This window comes from Schistocerca gregaria, chromosome X, assembly GCF_023897955.1.
Source record: "Schistocerca gregaria isolate iqSchGreg1 chromosome X, iqSchGreg1.2, whole genome shotgun sequence".
In the NCBI taxonomy this organism is placed as follows: domain Eukaryota; kingdom Metazoa; phylum Arthropoda; class Insecta; order Orthoptera; family Acrididae; genus Schistocerca; species Schistocerca gregaria.
Window position 1 is genome coordinate 691421396 of NC_064931.1, and position 18418 is coordinate 691439813.

At 38.5% G+C, this 18418-nt stretch overlaps 1 protein-coding gene across 2 annotated transcripts in view; it reads left to right on the top strand.

Annotated features, from left to right (window-relative positions):
• Nucleotides 1-7080: 7080 nt before the first annotated feature.
• Nucleotides 7081-18418, top strand: part of LOC126297813 (disks large-associated protein 2-like) — a 102004-nt gene continuing 90666 nt past the window's right edge. Inside the window, exon 1 of one of the 2 annotated variants that reach the window (XM_049989039.1) lies at nucleotides 7081-7249. The gene's annotated coding sequence lies outside the window, so the exon portion shown is untranslated. The remainder of the gene's footprint in view (nucleotides 7250-18418) is intronic. The other variant, XM_049989040.1, reaches the window with a different exon arrangement.

The window sequence follows — 18418 nt, forward strand, 5'->3', positions numbered from 1 at the left end:
TTTTCTTGGGAGAGTGAATTTCTTTTTTGTATCCATCTGGTTACCTGTATACACAAGTAAAAACTGTATTTTTGCCTTGGTAGATCAGCTATAGAGAGTTCTATATCTTTTTCACAGGACAGTTTATGGTATTTAGTTACACAACTGAATTCAATATTTTCTTTAACGCATATTCAAGTACCCCCATGACTCGACATTTTCCTACAAACCATACCTGCAAGTTTGAACTGAGGAAGGTATGGCTGCTCTAACATATCTTGTTTGAGCCAGTGTTCTGTAAAGCATAGTACAGAAATATCATTTAGATCATTTAATATTATTTCTCTTTCATTTAGTTTATTCAGGATGAACTGAAGATTTTGTTGGAGTAATTCAAAATTAGGGACAGGGAGGGAATCATTTTTTGCTTGGCCACTTACCTCACTATTTGAGCTAGTGTACTTAGTGGCAAAAAATCCCCTTGTTTTCTGGGGATGGTCTTCATGGTGTTTGCCATGTGGCTTGGTGGTTCACCGTTTTTGGGTTCCTGGCATTCTTCTGTCGAAATATTCCCAAATTTTACTTTTTTCCGTCCTTTTTCACCCATCTGTCCATTAACGACTGCCTTGTAGCTGCATTTGATGGCCTGAAATTCGACCTAGTCAGTAAGTTGTTATGACTTTCATTGGGCTTATTTTTTGTTATAGAATGATCCATAACTGTCTGTTTTTTCGTGGGTGGCACTTTCACTTTGAGACTGATACTTTATATCTGATAGTTCGTTTGTGTATGCTTTTTTCCTGTACCGGTACTTGGTTTTTCAGTTTTCTCAGTGTGTAGAAAGAAGCAAGCCTATTACAAATGAAAATCTTTCCTTGTTTCTTCAGATGTAAACCATGAGTTGTATATTCATTTCATTTCAGGCATTCGATTTGGAAATTCACAGATAATCTTTTCCTACACACGCCTGTGGTAGTATTGATTTTTTTCTAACATAATGCGGTTTGCAGCTTAGATTTTTCCATTTAGACGTGGTGCGTCATGTCTAAGCAGTATTCGATGAATTATTACATTTGTTTTTTGCGTGAATTTAAGTATGTATTCCAAAGAATCTTTCATGTTCCTCTGCAGTTCTTCTAGAGATTTATCAGTGTCATTTGTACCACCATTAATGATTAAAGTATCATTGACAGAGAAGTTATCAGTTAATTTGTCTGCGTTTTTCACAACTTCCTTAACTGGCGCCCCAGGTTTTATAATACCCTGCACACTGAATTTTTGCCTAATTTGTCTTGTAGTATACTCGCCAGGTTCTGCCATGGCTGTCGCGTAAAGCAGGAACTTTATTTCCTTTTGTAGCAGTTGTTTCAGGCCTAACAGATCGCGAGTTTTCACACGAAACATCGTTACTGTTTTTCACTGCATTTTGCTCATTGTGAGGTATTTGTGCTTCTGAATCCTTGATTTGAATCTTCAAAGCACTGTTTTCTTCTTGCAACACTTTTTTTAACTTCGTTCTTGATCACTTGAGACCATTCGCCATAAAAGTACGTTGTTTCTAGCGAAATTTTCGGCTCACTTTTCTTTATCAGCGGTTCACATTTTGGTGTTTAAACTTTACTAATTTCCATTTTTAGTGTACTGATAATAAACTGTAGACTGGATACTGGTTCGTGTAGTTTCGGTATTTCGCCCTTACAATTTGCACACGATTTCTTCTTACTGGCAATATTTACATTTTTCTGAGAAGATGTACGACATACTTTTACACTGGCCACCATATTGCTATAAGTTAAACACATATTTTCACAATATATATTACACTTGTCAATATATTAGTTACATTTACAACACTTATTCACGCGAATCTTACTTTCATTTGTAGAGTATTATGACTGACTATTCGAATTTGACGCTATCTAGCTCATTAGATTCGATTAGATTAGATTAGTTTTTTGTTCCATAGATCAGTGTTGAGGAAATCCTCGTGGATGTGGAACATGTCACCATTTTTTTAAAAAACTGAAATAACAATACTAATAGTATAAATATATACAGCACATCATTTGTTCCTATTAAAAAATTCGTCAATGGAGTAGAAGGAGTTGGCCGCTAGTAAGTCTTTCAGGCTCCTTTTAAACTGATCTTTATTTGTAACTAAATTTTTTATGTTTACTGGCAAATTATTGAAGATGAGTGTTACTGAGTAGTGGACCCCTTTTTGTACTAAAGTAAGTGCTTTTAAGTCCTTGTGCAGATCATTTTTGTTCCTGGTATTGTATATATGAACTGAGCTGTTTGTTGGAAAAAGAGATAAATTATTTAGAACAAATTTCATTAAGGAGTAAATATACTGAGAGGCAGTAGTTAGTATACCCAGTTCTTTGAAGAGGTTTCTACAAGACGTCTGTGAGTTTACTCCACAAATAATATGTATTACATGCTTTTGGACTCTGAAAACTTTTGTTTGACTTGAAGAGTTACCCCAAAATATTATACCATATGACATTATGGAATGAAAGTAGGCAAAGTATGCAAGCTTTTTCACTTTTATGTCGCCTATGTCTGCTAAGACACAAATTGCAAATACAGATTTGTTAAAGCGTTGCTGCAGTTCTGTGGTGTGCTCCTCCCAACTGAATTTATTGTTGTTGTTGTTGTGGTCTTCAGTCCTGAAACTGGTTTGATGCAGCTCTCCATGCTAATTTATCCTGTGCAAGCTTCTTCATCTCCCAGTACCTACCGCAACATACATCATTCTGAATGTGCTTGGTGTATTCATCTCTTGGTCTCCCTCTACGATTTTTACCCTCCATGCTGCCCTCCAATACTAAATTGGTGATCCCTTGATGCCTCAGAATATGTCCTACCAACCGATCCCTTCTTCTTGTCAAGTTGTGACACAAACTTCTCTTCTCCCCAATCCTATTCAATACTTCCTCATTAGTTATGTGATCTATCCTTCTAATCTTCAGCATTCTTCTGTAGCACCACATTTCGAAAGCTTCTATTCTCTTCTTGTCCAAACTATTTATTGTCCATGTTTCACTTCCATACATAGCTACACTCCATACAAATACTTTTAGAAACGACTCCCTGACTCTTAAATCTATCCTCGATGTTAACAAATTTCTCTTCTTCAGAACCGCTTTCCTTGCCATTGCCAGTCTACATTTTATATCCTCTCTACTTCGACCATCATCAGTTATATTACTTCCTAAATAGCAAAACTCCTTTACTACTTTAAGTGTCTCATTTCCTAATCTAATTCTCTCAGCATCACCCGACTTAATTCGACTACATTCCATTATCCTCGTTTTGCTTTTGTTGATGTTCATCTTATATCCTCCTTTCAAGACGCTGTCCATTCCATTCAACTGCTCTTCCAAGTCCCTTGCTGTCTCTGACAGAATGATAATGTCATCGGCAAACCTCAAAGTTTTTATTTCTTCTCCTTGGATTTTAATACCTACTCCGAATTTTTCTTTTGTTTCCTTTACTGCTTGCTCAATATACAGATTGAATAACATCGCAGAGAGGCTACAACCCTGTCTTACTCCCTTCCCAATCACTGCTTCCCTTTCATGTCCCTCGACTCTTATAACTGCCATCTGGTTTCTGTACAAATTGTAAATACCCTTTCGCTCCCTGTATTTTACCCCAGCCACCTTTAGAATTTGAAAGAGAGTATTCCAGTCAACATTGTCAAAAGCTTTCTCTAAGTCTTTAAATGCTAGAAATGTAGGTTTGCCTTTCCTTAATCTTTCTTCTAAGATAAGTTGTAAGGTCAGTATTGCCTCACGTGTTCCAGTATTTCTATGGAATCCAAACTGATCTACCCCGAGGTCGGATTCTACTTTCCATTCGTCTGTAAAGAATTCGTGTTAGTATTTTGCAGCTATGGCTTATTAAACTGATAGTTCGGTAATTTTCACATCTGTCAACACCTGCTTCTCTTTGGGATTGGAATTATTATATTCTTCTTGAAGTCTGAGGGTATTTTGCCTGTCTCATACATCTTGCTCACCAGACGGTAGAGTTTTGTCAGGACTGGGTCTCCCGAGGCTGTTAGCAGTTCCAATGGAATGTTGTCTACTCCGGGGGCCTTGTTTCGACTCAGGTCTTTCAGTGCTCTGTCAAACTATTCACGCAGTATCGTATCTCCCCTTTCATTTTCATCTACATCCTCTTCCATTTCCATAATATTGTCCTCAAGTACATCGCTCTTGTATAGACCCTCTATATACTCCTTCCACCCTTCTGCTTTCCCTTCTTTGCTTAGAACTGGGTTTCCATCTGAGCTCTTGATGTTTATACAAGTGGCTCTCTTATCTCCAAAGGTCTCTTTAATTTTCCTGTAGGCAGTATCTATCTTATCCCTAGTGAGGTTACCCTCTACATCCTTACATTTGTCCTCTAGCCATCCCTGCTTAGCCATTTTGCACTTCCTGTCGGTCTCATTTTTGAGTCGTTTGAATTTATTATCAAGTTGTAATCCCAGGAATTTAAGACTGTCAACCTCTTCTATCTGCTCTTCTTCATACTTTATGCATATGCTGGGTGGAAACCTCTCACATGTTCTGAATTGCATGTAGTGAGTCTTTTCAAAGTTTAATGTCAATGAGTTGGCTTTAAACCATTTATTAATATCCATGAAAATATCATTAGCAGATGTTTCTAGAACTACACTCGACATACTATTTATTGGAACACTTGTGTCATCTGCAAACAAAACGAACTCTGCTTCTGGCAGTGTAACTGATGAGAGATCATTAATGTACATAAGAAAAAGCAATGGCCCTAAGATGGATCCTTGTGAGACACCACATGTAATTTCCTATTCTGATGATGACTGATGACTTAATTCACTAGTCCCTTGCACTGACACCCTTTGTTTCCTTTTAGTGAGGTATGACTTGAACCATTTTCCAGCACTGCCCGTGACACCATAGAATTCTAATTTATTTAAAAGGATGTTGTGGTTTACACAATCGAATGCATGAGAAACAAAAGCACGAATCTTCTTCTGTAACATGAGTAAGTGTGGGGGAATAGGTTAACTTCTGACGTTAGAAAATGACGCAACAATCCTTTCCCAAACATCAACATCAAACTTTCTTCTTGAGAAACACTGACATTGTTTTTCTGATTCGTTCCATTGATGGCCTGTGTGAATGCCACCAATGTCAGAAGCTAGAAACCTTACGTATGGTGTACCTCAAAGATCTGTTATGGGCCTACCCTCTTCATTTTATTTGTAAATAATTTAAAAATATATGACAATGAAAAAAAAACTGTATGCGTATGACATGACTGTGCTAAATCTTTCGAACAATTCTGAAGCACTTGAGGAAAACACTTTCACACAGCACAATGGCACATGGACAACAAATTAATTATTAATATGAAAAGAAACTGTGTTCATGGCTGTCAACACTAACCAAAAGGAAGAGCACATAGATGTTTTTCTAGGAGAAAAGGAACTGGAAGAAGTAAGTTCAGTTAAGTTTTTAGGCATAACAATAGACAACGAACTTAATTGGAAGCAGACATACATACATACAGATAAACAGTGTTTCCAACAAGCTAAGCTCAGTGATACCTACAATGAAACAAGTGGGTCAGTATGAACATCAAGGCCCCTGGCCCACGGTCTACCATTGACTTTTCGAACCACACATACAAATGAAATCACAGTATGAGGAAACACAGCCATCACAGAAATGAAAATAATATTCATACTACATCAGAAAGTCATTCAAATTATATTGAAAAAGAAGCAAAAAGAATCTTGTAGAAACTGTTTCAAAGATCGTAGTGGTGGTGGTGGTTGTTCGGATGTTTAAGGGGGACTAAACAGTTGAGGTCATCAGTCCCCCAAGATCTTAGTATTTTGACATTTCCATTAGTGTATACTCATGTATTCTAGACCATTGTGACTACATTTCAAGATCCCACAAAACTAGAGACCAGTGAAACTGTTCATCCACATAACACAATGAACAGAAAATAATTACCATGCATTTCACATAGACCTCAAATTTTCGAAAAAAGTCCTAAATACTCTGGTAGAAAGTTACTACAAGCATTAGCAAGTGACTTACAAAACCTCTAACTGGGAAGATGTTCCCTACAACCCTAAAAAAATTTTAATGGAAAAAGGACTCTATAGTGCAGCTCAGTTCATGAGCAGTGAATGAGCAAAAGTTCAGTCTGTGAGTGATAAATTGTGCACACCACATTATGAAAAACTAGAACTAGAAATTAGTGTTGAAAAGTAAACTAGAATTTAGACTACTTACGTACCATATAAGATTCACAAAAATGCTTTTTTAAATCTGGTGTATGTACTTAAATCGTTTAACGTTATGTATGTACTGTGCAAGCTGTTACATCTATTTACTGTATATTGGTCGGTTGGTCGATTTGGGAGAAGGGATCAAACAGCCAGGTCATCGGTCCCATCGGATTAGGGAAATATGGGAAGAGAAGTCGACTGTGCCCTTTCAAAAGAACCATCTTGGCATTTGCTTGAAGCGATTTAGGGAAGTCACAGAAAACTTAAATCAGGATGGCCAGACATGGGTTTGAACTGTAGTCCTCCCAAATGCGAGTCCAGTGTAGTGTTCTAACCACTTCACTAAAGAGAGAGAGAGAGATTTGTTTAACCGTAATGACATGTGCTGTGGTACAATTACATATCTGTACAAACAGTAATGTAGGGGAGCAATAAAAATCACAGTCACCATTTGAAAGGCATTGTGCAATGTTTTCACGTCACGTTCGTTAGGTGTGAATTGACCTTTAACTTCCTACCTCAATTATAATCAGCGTATTCAACATTCATTGCAAACTTAAAGTTGAAGGGAAGCGTTACTTCTGCTGTAGTTGATCGGGAAATAACATGGAATCGTATCCTGTTATAACTCATCGGAAAATAAAAGGGAGTCATAAAACGTGTACTCATAGTGATACTGTAGTTAACCTCTTCCACGAATCCTCGTACAACCGGACGACATTGAAGCATAGTGATATGGCAAATCTTGAAGTGGTGATCTTTGGTGTTAGGACTCAACACCTTTGGATGGAACGAAATTGGTCAAAGATTGTGAAGTACAATGTTAGGGCGTGTTGTTATTGAATGTGTGGGTTGAACAGTTCAGGAAATGGGTCACACCCTGCTTTGACGTTAATCTATCTGGGAGAAGCTGTGCAAACATTGTTGCGGTTACTCGGAGTTTGTGTTGCAAGTGACAAGGAATTATTCATTGTAAGTAATTTCTTTGTTTCCCAACACCATGGAAAATTTACTTTGACGATAGATTTTTTCGGGGTTCAAATATAGTAGTGTATTGATACAGGTATCTTCCTGTCATGTATAGTTGTCTCATTTGTATTGAATGTATGACGGACGTAAGGCTGGTTCCGGTTTGAACTGTGTGTAGATGACATCACGTCTTTTCTAATCGTAGGATTGTCTCCTTTGACCCTAGTGACATTTACGTCTGACACAGGTGAATGAAATTGGAAACTGAAGGTTCGTTGTATGGCTTTAGATTATTAATCTGTTGAGGTTAATGTGTATTAATTATACCCTGTCATTTTGTTATATTTCACGCAAACCGTAAAGGGGAGAATTCATAATGTTGTGAGGTTCTGGTGTTTACACAGAATTGTTTGTGTTGAATGACACATGAGAAGATTGTAATTTAATTAACATAGAAATGTAATCTCCGTCGGTGTTTTAGTTATTTTCATTTAGTAGCGTGCGTTTGAAAGCGAGAGATACACTTGGTGCGGGCTCCTGTGAGGCAGGTAGTTTAGGTACTGAGAAGCAGTAACCTGAAGGAAACAACAAACGATGAACTATACCGTTTATCGTGTTGTCGCTACTCACAGTACTGCTGTTTCATTGACGTCAATCGGGTATGTAAGCGGCGTTTATCAATTGTGTATGGAAGTGAGCAAAACTCTATACTGATGAAGTGTCCATTCGCCAAATTTTAGAAACGTTAAATAATAGCGCCATTTGGTATTTTTTGCGACCTGTCTAAGGCATTTGAATGAGTCACAGTATTCTGCAGGAACTGAAGTTTTATGGAATTAATGGTATAGCCAACCAGTGGATAATCTCATATCTTAGAGATACAATGCAGAAAGCTGTTTGTAGTAGTTCAAGCAATGTAATTAGGTGGCATTCTGAATGGGGAGAAATAAAGTATGGGGCTACCGAGGCTTACTCATAATCGACTATTATTTCTCAAATATGTAAACAATCTTCTAATAAACAAGCACAATTAGTTCTTTTTGCAGATGTCATTATTATAGTAATCAATCCAAGCATACATACAGAAACACAAAAAATAGTAAACAATGTTCTCAAAAGTATCATTGAGTGGTTTTCTGTGAATGGTCTCACCCTCAGCTTTAAAAATATGCAACACATTCAGTTCTTCACGTCTACAATTACTACACCAGTGATAAGCGTAACATGTGCTGTGGAAATAATGAACATGGTGGAAGCTACAGAATTCTTAGGTGTCCATTTGATGACAATTTAAACTGGAAAAAGCACATTTTGGAACTCCTAAAACTACTTCATTCAGCCACATTTTCTTGTAGAATCATTCCAAATCTTGGGGAGAGACAAATCAGTAAATTCACATATTTTCAGCCAATAATGTCATATGGAATAATATTTTTGGGTATCTCATCTTTAAGAAATAAAGTGTTTATTGTACAAAAACATGCTGTAAGAATGTTGTTCTTGCTCATGATCATATTGTAGACACCTGTTTGAGTTGGGCATTCTAACTACTGCTTCATAGCATATTTATTCCCACATGAAGTTTGTTGTAAATAATCCACTATAGTTCAAAAGGAGCAATGATGTGCATAACTATAATACCAGAAGGGAAAATGACATTCATTACTCCACATTAAGATTGTCTTTGACACAAAAAGGGGTGCACAATGCTGCAACAAAAATTTTTGATCACTTACCCAGTAATATCAAAGTAAAGTCTGAAAACAAATTGAAAAAGTTTTTCCGTGACAAGTCCTTGAAAGATTTAAAATGAAATAAAATCTGTGGAACATGAAACTGTGTATTTCTTCATGCTGTGCTGGATTTCATGGCAGGGCCCTTATTTTGTATGTGATGTTACACATTTATTATAGCGTAGCAATAATTGTAACAGGTCTGTGAGCTGGATTTATGATTGTACACATAGGGTGACATAGACTCTTTAAGGACGATGGTAGTCTAAATCTGCATTGAGTCAACCAAGTTTAAATTTTCTTTGATTTTCTAAAATTATTAAGGTAAAATATTGAATAGTTCCACTAAAAAGGAAAGTAGATTTCCTTCGTACTTGCAGTTGAGTGTCACTTTCACTAAACACCTTGTCATTATGTTACATTACATTAATGCTTGGGCTGTTGATCACGAATAAGATATTTCGTAATGATGTAGAATGTGTCAGCTTAAGATAAGTTTTCTTTAGCCAATAATTTTTTTGCTCCTTCATATCTAAAATTTCATTTATTGAGTAGGAGGGGTTGTCATTCAGATCTGCCTTTTTTTTTCCTAGTATTCTAGCTATGCACTTTGCTATTATTTTTGTGCTGGGATGATTTATTAACAACAAATTTCATGAAAGTGTATGTATTGCAAAGAAACTGTGAATCACAAGAGTTCCTTAAATAAATGTGTACTAGGTGACCTTGGGTAGGCTCCAGCTATCATTCTGATTACATGCTTTTGTGCGAAGTATACTTTTTCTCTTAATGATGAATTACCCCAAAATATGATGCCATTTGAAATCTGTGAATGAAAGTAGGCCTATTTACTGATATGTTTATCACCAAAATTTGTAATAACCCAGAAAACATATGTAGCTGTACTCAAATGTTTCAGTAGTTCATCAATGTGCAGAGTCAAAAATTTGGAATATTCTGTCTTAGCAGCAGACTTGTTAAAAGTCTATATTTATCCATGGTATTATGTCATTTACGGTACAGAACTATGTATACTGTGCTGTCTCAAAATTTAGTGAGGGGCCACTTGCAGAGCTGCAGTTTTCAGAAAGACATTATTTGCAATTTCCTCGGCTAATTCTTGATTAGATTATTCACTTTTCATTCCATGGACCCAAACAAATGAGATGATTCTCGTGGGTGTGGAACATGTTTGTTGGGTATAATCAGCAAAAAAAAAAAAAAAAAACTAGCTTTGCATCTTCACGAATATAGTGGCAAGTCATTAATATATATTAAGAACAAAAAGGGACTAAAGAATCTCTCCAGTTAGTGGACTCTATTGATTATTTCTGTAGTGATGGTAAAAAAATGAAAATAAAAAAATATATTACAATGAAGTACTTGTTCTGGTTTCAGTATGCTTAGAAATGTTAATGGCAACACAACACACTTAATCATTTTTATCACATTACAGTCTGACTGGAATGGAAACTGTAAACAAATTTTACACAGTTGTTACAGATTGCTTTCATTTTGTCTACATTTCATGCACAGATGAATACCTTTGTCTCTTCTGGTGAGTTGGTGATTCATAGGTGCACTCTCTCCTTCAGGCTCATGAGGGCAAGATCACTTTTTACTCCCTTCTATTAAGTAGTCCTCATTGATGTAAGGCGCACAAGCAGTCGTCATAACAGCAACAGGGATAGCCATCTGTACTGATTTGAAGTCTTTGTGGGTGATGTAACAACCCTTTAATCATTTCAGTGATACCAGCACTGTATGTGCAACAGTAAGACAGGCCAACCCCTGGTGATGCATTTCACTCTGTATGTACCCACAAGTTGATCCGTGATGTCAATGTCCCCTTGTGTTTATTCTAATGCTCCATTACAGAATGCCTTTTTGTATCACCAACTACAGTTGCTGAGTGAAGGAAGGAGACAAGTAAAACTGCTTATGATTTCTTTGGTCCATATGATAATACTAGTGATAAGGAATTGGAAAATACAAACACAGCTGAGATCTAACATAGTGGATTTTACTGCTAGCAGTCCTATCACTAATAGTACGCTACTGAAAAAATTGTCAGCTACAGTATTGCATCATTGTTGAACCATCTTGTAGTTGGATCTTTTATGACTCTGTAACCCAGGTAATCTTCCTGGCTGGGTTGTTTTCTCAAGTAAATCTGCCCATTCAATGGAAAAACAGTTCCATCTCTTACTAATTTCTTTGGTATAGATATCTCCATTGCTCTCCATACTATTCCTTTGAATTTAAGCCGCATATGGTCTATGTTCAGTCCGATGGGAAGGTGTGGAGACTTAAGAAGATGCCAAGTGAATTTTTATCTGCTTTTTTAAAATACATATATTGTGAAAATTGGTTCTATTTTGTACTGGGCGCATGGTACAGTAAACGGTTATCAATCTTGTGAAATATGAAAGTGTCAGTTGCAAAATCATTATTTACAGAAAGTAATGCTTTTCACCCTTTTGGGGCATCATCAGAGTGATGTAGGGGTAAAAAAAGAATAGTGAGGCATAAACAGATAAAAATGGGAAAATGGAGTTAATATAAAAACACAAGAGGCAAAGTTCCAGGCTGTGCATCCTTCTCTACAATTAACCATAACTAGGAACTTGGGTGAAAATTATTTGGGAAACCAACATTTGTCTATTAATGCTCATATGTCGCTAGGATAAAATTTTATAAGGAACCATCATCCTATTGTCACGAGATAAATGACAGCACTACGGAACCTGGACCTGCGAGTACAATGCCAAGTATAATAAGTCTGCTGGCCAGGAATAATGTGACAAACCAAGAGAAATTTAAGAAATCTTACTTCAGTAGATTATATGATTGAGAACAGGATATGTCAGTCCTCCAAGCAAGCCACACAGAGCTGTAGAGGCAAGATTATACACCTGTAGTAGCAGACATTACAAGGCAGATGGCATTTGCTAACCTTTGTGTTTACAAAAAGTAATTACTTAACTAAATTACATGTGTGGAAAGCAGATTATGTAGTACAATGAATTATTGAACCTGAATTTACTGCAAGAATATTAATAGAATAGGTGAAAATTTGGTACAGATAAAAGGTATCTGACTTCCAAATTTTTAAAACCTGTCAGTCAGTAAAACTTAAAATGACACTAAAACATTAATCAGACAAATAAAATCAGTTGAAAGGTAAGGAATTAAAGAAAGTAGCATCATATTCACAATAAAAGCTATTGGTGGGTTGGAATAGTGGGTAACATAATATCATAAGACTGGTTTCTGCTAACCAGTTGACCATTCAACAAAATACATTTCCCTGTACCAGAGTGTTTCAGAATGTAAATTCCTTCCAAAATCCAGAATGAGATTTTCACTCTGCAGCGGAGTGTGCGCTTATATGAAACTTCCTGGCAGATTAAAACTGTGTGCCCGACCGAGACTCGAACTCGGGACCTTTGCCTTTCGCGGGCAAGTGCTCTACCAACTGAGCTACCGAAGCACGACTCACGACCGGTACTTACAGCTTTACTTCTGCCAGTATCCGTCTCCGACGTTCCAGACTTTACAGAAGCTCTTCGGCGAAACATGCAGAACTGCTTGTAAAATTTGTTTACAGTTTCCATTCCAGTCAGACTGTAATGTGATAAAAATGATTAAGTGTGTTGTGTTGCCATTAACATTTCTAAGCATACTGAAACCAGAACAAGTACTTCATTGTAATATTTTTTTTTATTTTTCATTTTTTTACCATCACTACAGAAATAATCAATAGAGTCCACTAACTGGAGAGTGATCAAAGATTCTTCAGTCCCTTTTTGTTCTTAATATATATTAATGACTTGCCACTATATTCGTGAAGATGCATGTTTCGCAGAAGAGCTTCTGTAAAGTCTGGAACGTCGGAGACGGATACTGGCAGAAGTAAAGCTGTGAGTACCGGTCGTGAGTCGTGCTTCGGTAGCTCAGTTGGTAGAGCACTTGCCCGCGAAAGGCAAAGGTCCCGAGTTCGAGTCTCGGTCGGGCACACAGTTTTAATCTGCCAGGAAGTTCCATCCAAAATATTTATAAGCCCCTTGCCTTTTCTGGCAGTAGGGAGTACGTGTGAATTGCTCAACATTGGATAGTGATGCCCACTAGATTTTAGGTGCTGTGTGAAGGCTGAATTCTGTTTAATTTGTGCATACTTGTTAAGCAAATGTTCACTTAATCTGATTAAAAATTTCTTACTAGTCTGGCCCACATAGGAAGTCTCACAGCCGGCGCACTATTGTGCAAACCATGGATTCAGTGTGTTTGTCTTCAGTAGATATTTTATTGTGGATGTACTGATGCTGGACACTGTTTGTTGATGAAAAGGTGACATCCAAACAGTATTTTCCAAATAGATTTGCAAGGTTGTAAGATAAGGTGCCCACAAAAGGATTTAAAAAAATCTAGTAATCTTCTGTAACAGATCTAATGGTAGTTTGGATTCATCAGGATTGGTTCTTCCCCATACTGATCAATAATATTAGGGTTGTATTTGTTGCTGACAGCAATACTCTTAAGGTTACCAAATCTTTCTCAGTTTAATATTGATACAGTGAATTACTGATTTGGAGAAACTCACTGTATGATATGAATCACAAGAAGAGGAATTAATAACCAACTTCTAGTAGTAATTGTAAATCTAAGTAATTGATAATCTTGTCAACCATTACCTCATGGGCGAAGGCCCTCTGAGGGCGAGGGTTAGGGTGTAGGTAGTTACAATCTTCAACTACACTCCTGGAAATGGAAAAAAGAACACATTGACACCGGTGTGTCAGACCCACCATACTTGCTCCAGACACTGCGAGAGGGCTGTACAAGCAATGATCACACGCACGGCACAGCGGACACACCAGGAACCGCGGTGTTGGCCGTCGAATGGCGCTAGCTGTGCAGCATTTGTGCACCGCCGCCGTCAGTGTCAGCCAGTTTGCCGTGGCGTACGGAGCTCCATCGCAGTCTTTAACACTGGTAGCATGCCGCGACAGCGTGGACGTGAACTGTATGTGCAGTTGACAGACATTGAGCGAGGGTGTATAGTGGGCATGCGGGAGGCCGGGTGGACGTACCGCCGAATTGCTCAACACGTGGGGCGTGAGGTCTCCACAGTACATCGATGTTGTCGCCAGTGGTCGGTGGAAGGTGCAGGTGCCTGTCGACCTGGGACCGGACCGCAGCGACGCACGGATGCACGCCAAGACCATAGGATCCTACGCAGTGCCGTAGGGGACCGCACCGCCACTTCCCAGGAAATTAGGGACACTGTTGCTCCTGGGGTATCGGCGAGGGCCATTCGCAACTGTCTCCATGAAGCTGGGCTACGGCCCCACACACCGTTAGGTCGTCTTCCGCTCACGCCCCAACATCGTGCAGCCCGCCTCCAGTGGTGTCGCTACAGGTGTGAATGGAGGGACGAATGGAGACGTGTCGTCTTCAGCGATGAGAGTCGCTTCTGCCTTGGTGCCAATGATGGTCGTATGCGTGTTTGGCGCCGTGCAGGTGAGCGCCACAATCAGGACTGCATACGACCGAGGCACACAGGGCCAACACCCGGCATCATGGTGTGGGGAGCGATCTCCTACACTGGTCGTACACCTCTGGTGATCGTCGAGGGGACACTACCATACCTAGACCGGCAAGGGAACTTGCTGTTCCAACAGGACAATGTACGTCCGCATGTATCCCGTGCCACCCAACGTGCTCTAGAAGATGTAAGTCAACTACCCGGGCCAGCAAGATCTCCGGATCTGTCCCCCATTGAGCATGTTTGGGACTGGATGAAGCGTCGTCTCACGCGGTCTGCACGTCCAGCACGAACGCTGGTCCAACTGAGGCGCCAGGTGGAAATGGCATGGCAAGCCGTTCCACAGGACTACATCCAGCATCTCTACGATCGTCTCCATGGGAGAATAGCAGCCTGCATTGCTGCGAAAGGTGGATATACACTGTACTAGTGCCGACATTATGCATGCTCTGTTGCCTGTGTCTATGTGCCTGTGGTTCAGTCAGTGTGATCATGTGATGTATCTGACCCCAGGAATATGTCAATAAAGTTTCCCCTTCCTGGGACAATGAATTCACGGTGTTCTTATTTCAATTTCCAGGAGTGTAGACACGGAACCTTGTCCACAGTACCATCAAATATGATAAAAATGTCATCAACATAATGCCTATTGAAAAGTGTGTGTTTAGATGTATTGTTCTTAAGATAGCTACCTTTTAAATAATGAACAAACACATTGGCAATAAAGCCCGCCAGACAGCTACCCATGGCTAAACCCTTGTGTTGCTTATAAAACTGATGATTGAATGAAAAATAGTTATATGAAGTGAGTAATTTAAGAAGGGAGATGGCTTCAGTGGTCTCATCTAAAGTGAGCTGATGCTGTCTACAAAGATTTTTCAGTAAGAGTAATAGTCTCATTGATGAGAATATTCATATGTAGATTCTTTAATATCTAAAGACAACAGAAAGCAGTCTTGAGGGAGGGGGGGGGGGGGTGTCCACACAAGACTAACAAGAGCTTTCCTGTTACGAATAGCAAAACATTCTTCAGAAACATTTTGCAGCAGCTGCTGCAGTAAATATTTAGAAATTGGTTCTCCTGGGTTCCCTATCCCGTTACAAATTGGACGAATCTTGTAGCCTTGTTTGCATCCTCACTAAAGCTTCAGGGTTCATGACTTTCAACTTTGCAGCGACCTCAGAACCTGTGATATTAGGGCAGGCCTCAAGACAAGTTTTTAGTTCTTTAGCTATGCCTCAGTGTCTATTTCTTTAATGTTATTATGTTCAAAGAAAGTGTGTTAAAGCTATATAGTCTTCTTTGTGAAGAATGACTGAAGTATTACCCTTATCAGCATGAATGACCATTGTATAATCAGATCTTAGCTTGCCATTGAGAATAGTGAGTGCAAGATATGCTTTATTTCTATGACTATTTTGTGTAGCCCTTTGGATGAATTCACTTGCTCTATATGATACTTTTATTTTGTTGGCCTTACTACATGGGTTGTCATCAAGTGCCATTTTCAAATCACATCTAGACCTGTAGCAGTCTTTTCATTCAGTTTTGGTTGACTGCAATACTTTACACCTTTCTTCAGTAGCTGCATTTCTTGTGTACTAAATTCTTTTCTTAGTTATGTAAAGGGGAAAATGTACTGCTGTGCTAGCATATCACATTTTAGTGAAGCTATAGCCAGCTTCTTTCAGCTTATGCAACTTCTTAGTGTGTGTGTGAGTGATAGATTGGCTAACTTTCCATAAGACACAATTAAGGATTTTAAATGAATTATATAAAAGATCACAAGTTAAAATCCTTACAGCAATAAAATAGGCTTTGTAAGATAAGAGATCAAGCTCACCTCTTCCTTATTAGTCTCTTGATTTCTTTAGAAATAAGGATTTTACTACATTTCACCATGTCTTTACTGGAGCACTGATCTTTGCATATGTTCACGAATATATACAGGAAGTAAATGCCCATGGAGGCACTGTTTGCTAAATTGTATATTCATAGAAGTCTTCATTAATTTTAACTTGTAGGCACCTTATCATATGACCTTGCAAATCTATTTAAAAACTATGGTGTTGACATTGCCTTTTCAACAACAAACGAAATCCAACATCAGTAAATCCATAATAAGATACCTACTAAAGACTAATATGCTGAATCTGGGGTTTACACAATAGCATGTGGACTGTGAAGCTTCATATGTGGGCCAGACTGGTAGGAAATTTTAAACCAGATTTGGTGAACATTTGATTAACAAGTATGGACGAATGAAGCAGAATTTAGTCTCTGCAGGGCACCTAAAATCTAGTGGACACTGTTCTCCAACATTGAGCAAATCACATGTACACCATACTGCCAGCGGAGGGAAAGGACTTCAGAAATCTTGCAGAGGGAATAGAAATTCTGAAACACTCTGGTACTGGGAAATGCATTTTTTTCAGTGTTCTATTGGTTAGCAGAAACCAGTCTTATTATGATGTTATGGTACCCACTATTCCAACCCACCAATAGCTTTCATTGTAAATGTGATGCTACTTTTTTATTCCTTATCTTTTAACTGGTTTCGTTTGTCTGATCAAGGTTTTAGTGTCATTTTAGGTTTTACTGCTTGACAGGTTTTAAAAATTTGACATTTCATTGATGCCTTTTTAGCTGTACTAAATTTGTGGTTTTGTGCCTGTTTTATTAATACTCTTGCACTAAATTCAGTTTTAATAATTTGTAATGTCTGCTACTACGGGCGTGTATAATCTCGTTTCTATGGCCCTGTGGGTGTGGCCAGCTTGGAGGGTTGATGTATCCTGTACTCAACTGCATTATCTACTATTTGTCAGCTGTACGCAACACTCCATGCTGTGTACACCGGAACGCTGTTGGCTCTGTGTTAAGTAAGATTTCTTAAATTTTTCTTGGTTTGTCATAGTTTTCCTGTCCAGTAGACAGTGTAGTTATACTTGGCATTGTACTCCTGGTTCCATGTACTGTAGTGCTGTTGTTCATCCCATGACAATAGGATGATAGTTCCTCATAAAATTTTATCTTAGTGCCATATGTGGGCATTAATGGACAAATGTTGGTTTACCACATTTATTTTTAGGTAAGTACATAGTTAGGGCGAATTGTAGATTTGGATGCACAGCCTGTAACTTTGCCTCTTTTATGTTTTTATACCAACTTCCTAATTTTAATTTGTTTATGCCTCACTGTTGTCATTTTTCACCCCTAGGTCAGTCTGATAATGATGCCCCAGAAGGGTGAAAAGCATTTCCTGTAAATAAAAGATTTTGCAACCAAGACTGTCTTATTTCGAGATACATATTTTGTGTTTATTTTTTTGTGGGTTTGGATGTTTATGGTATTAGGTCTTGCTACAGTGACCTTGTACTTACTAATCCCTGTATCTGTTACAAAGCTCTGTATTTGCTCAGGTTTATTTGTTGGTTTGAGATGAAATGTTTTCACAACCATTTACGCTTTGAGTTGGCTCCTGATGTAATTGTTCAAAATGTTTGAAGAAAACATTTAGTATGATTTTACATTACATTTAATGCCTACTACTGACCTTAGACATTTGTTCTGGTCAACATATCAAGGCCCCTCAGGGGGTCCACAACTCTTTTGTTTATATGTGCATGGCGAGCATGGGCCCTGAGCTAGTGCAGCTTTTTTTCCTTTCCGGGCTGCATACCCTCCTTTGCTACATCCCTCCACCTCCCCCCCCCGATCCTATCCTCCCACCCCCCACTCTCCCCACCTCTTCCCTTCCACTTCCCCTTCTCCCTGTCTTTGGGAGTATGTTTTGTGCCTACATCCTGAGATGGACACTTATGACTATAAGACTAGTTTTTCTTCTTTGCCCTCTCTGCAAGAAAGTCTCTGTCCTCCCTTTGTCCTTC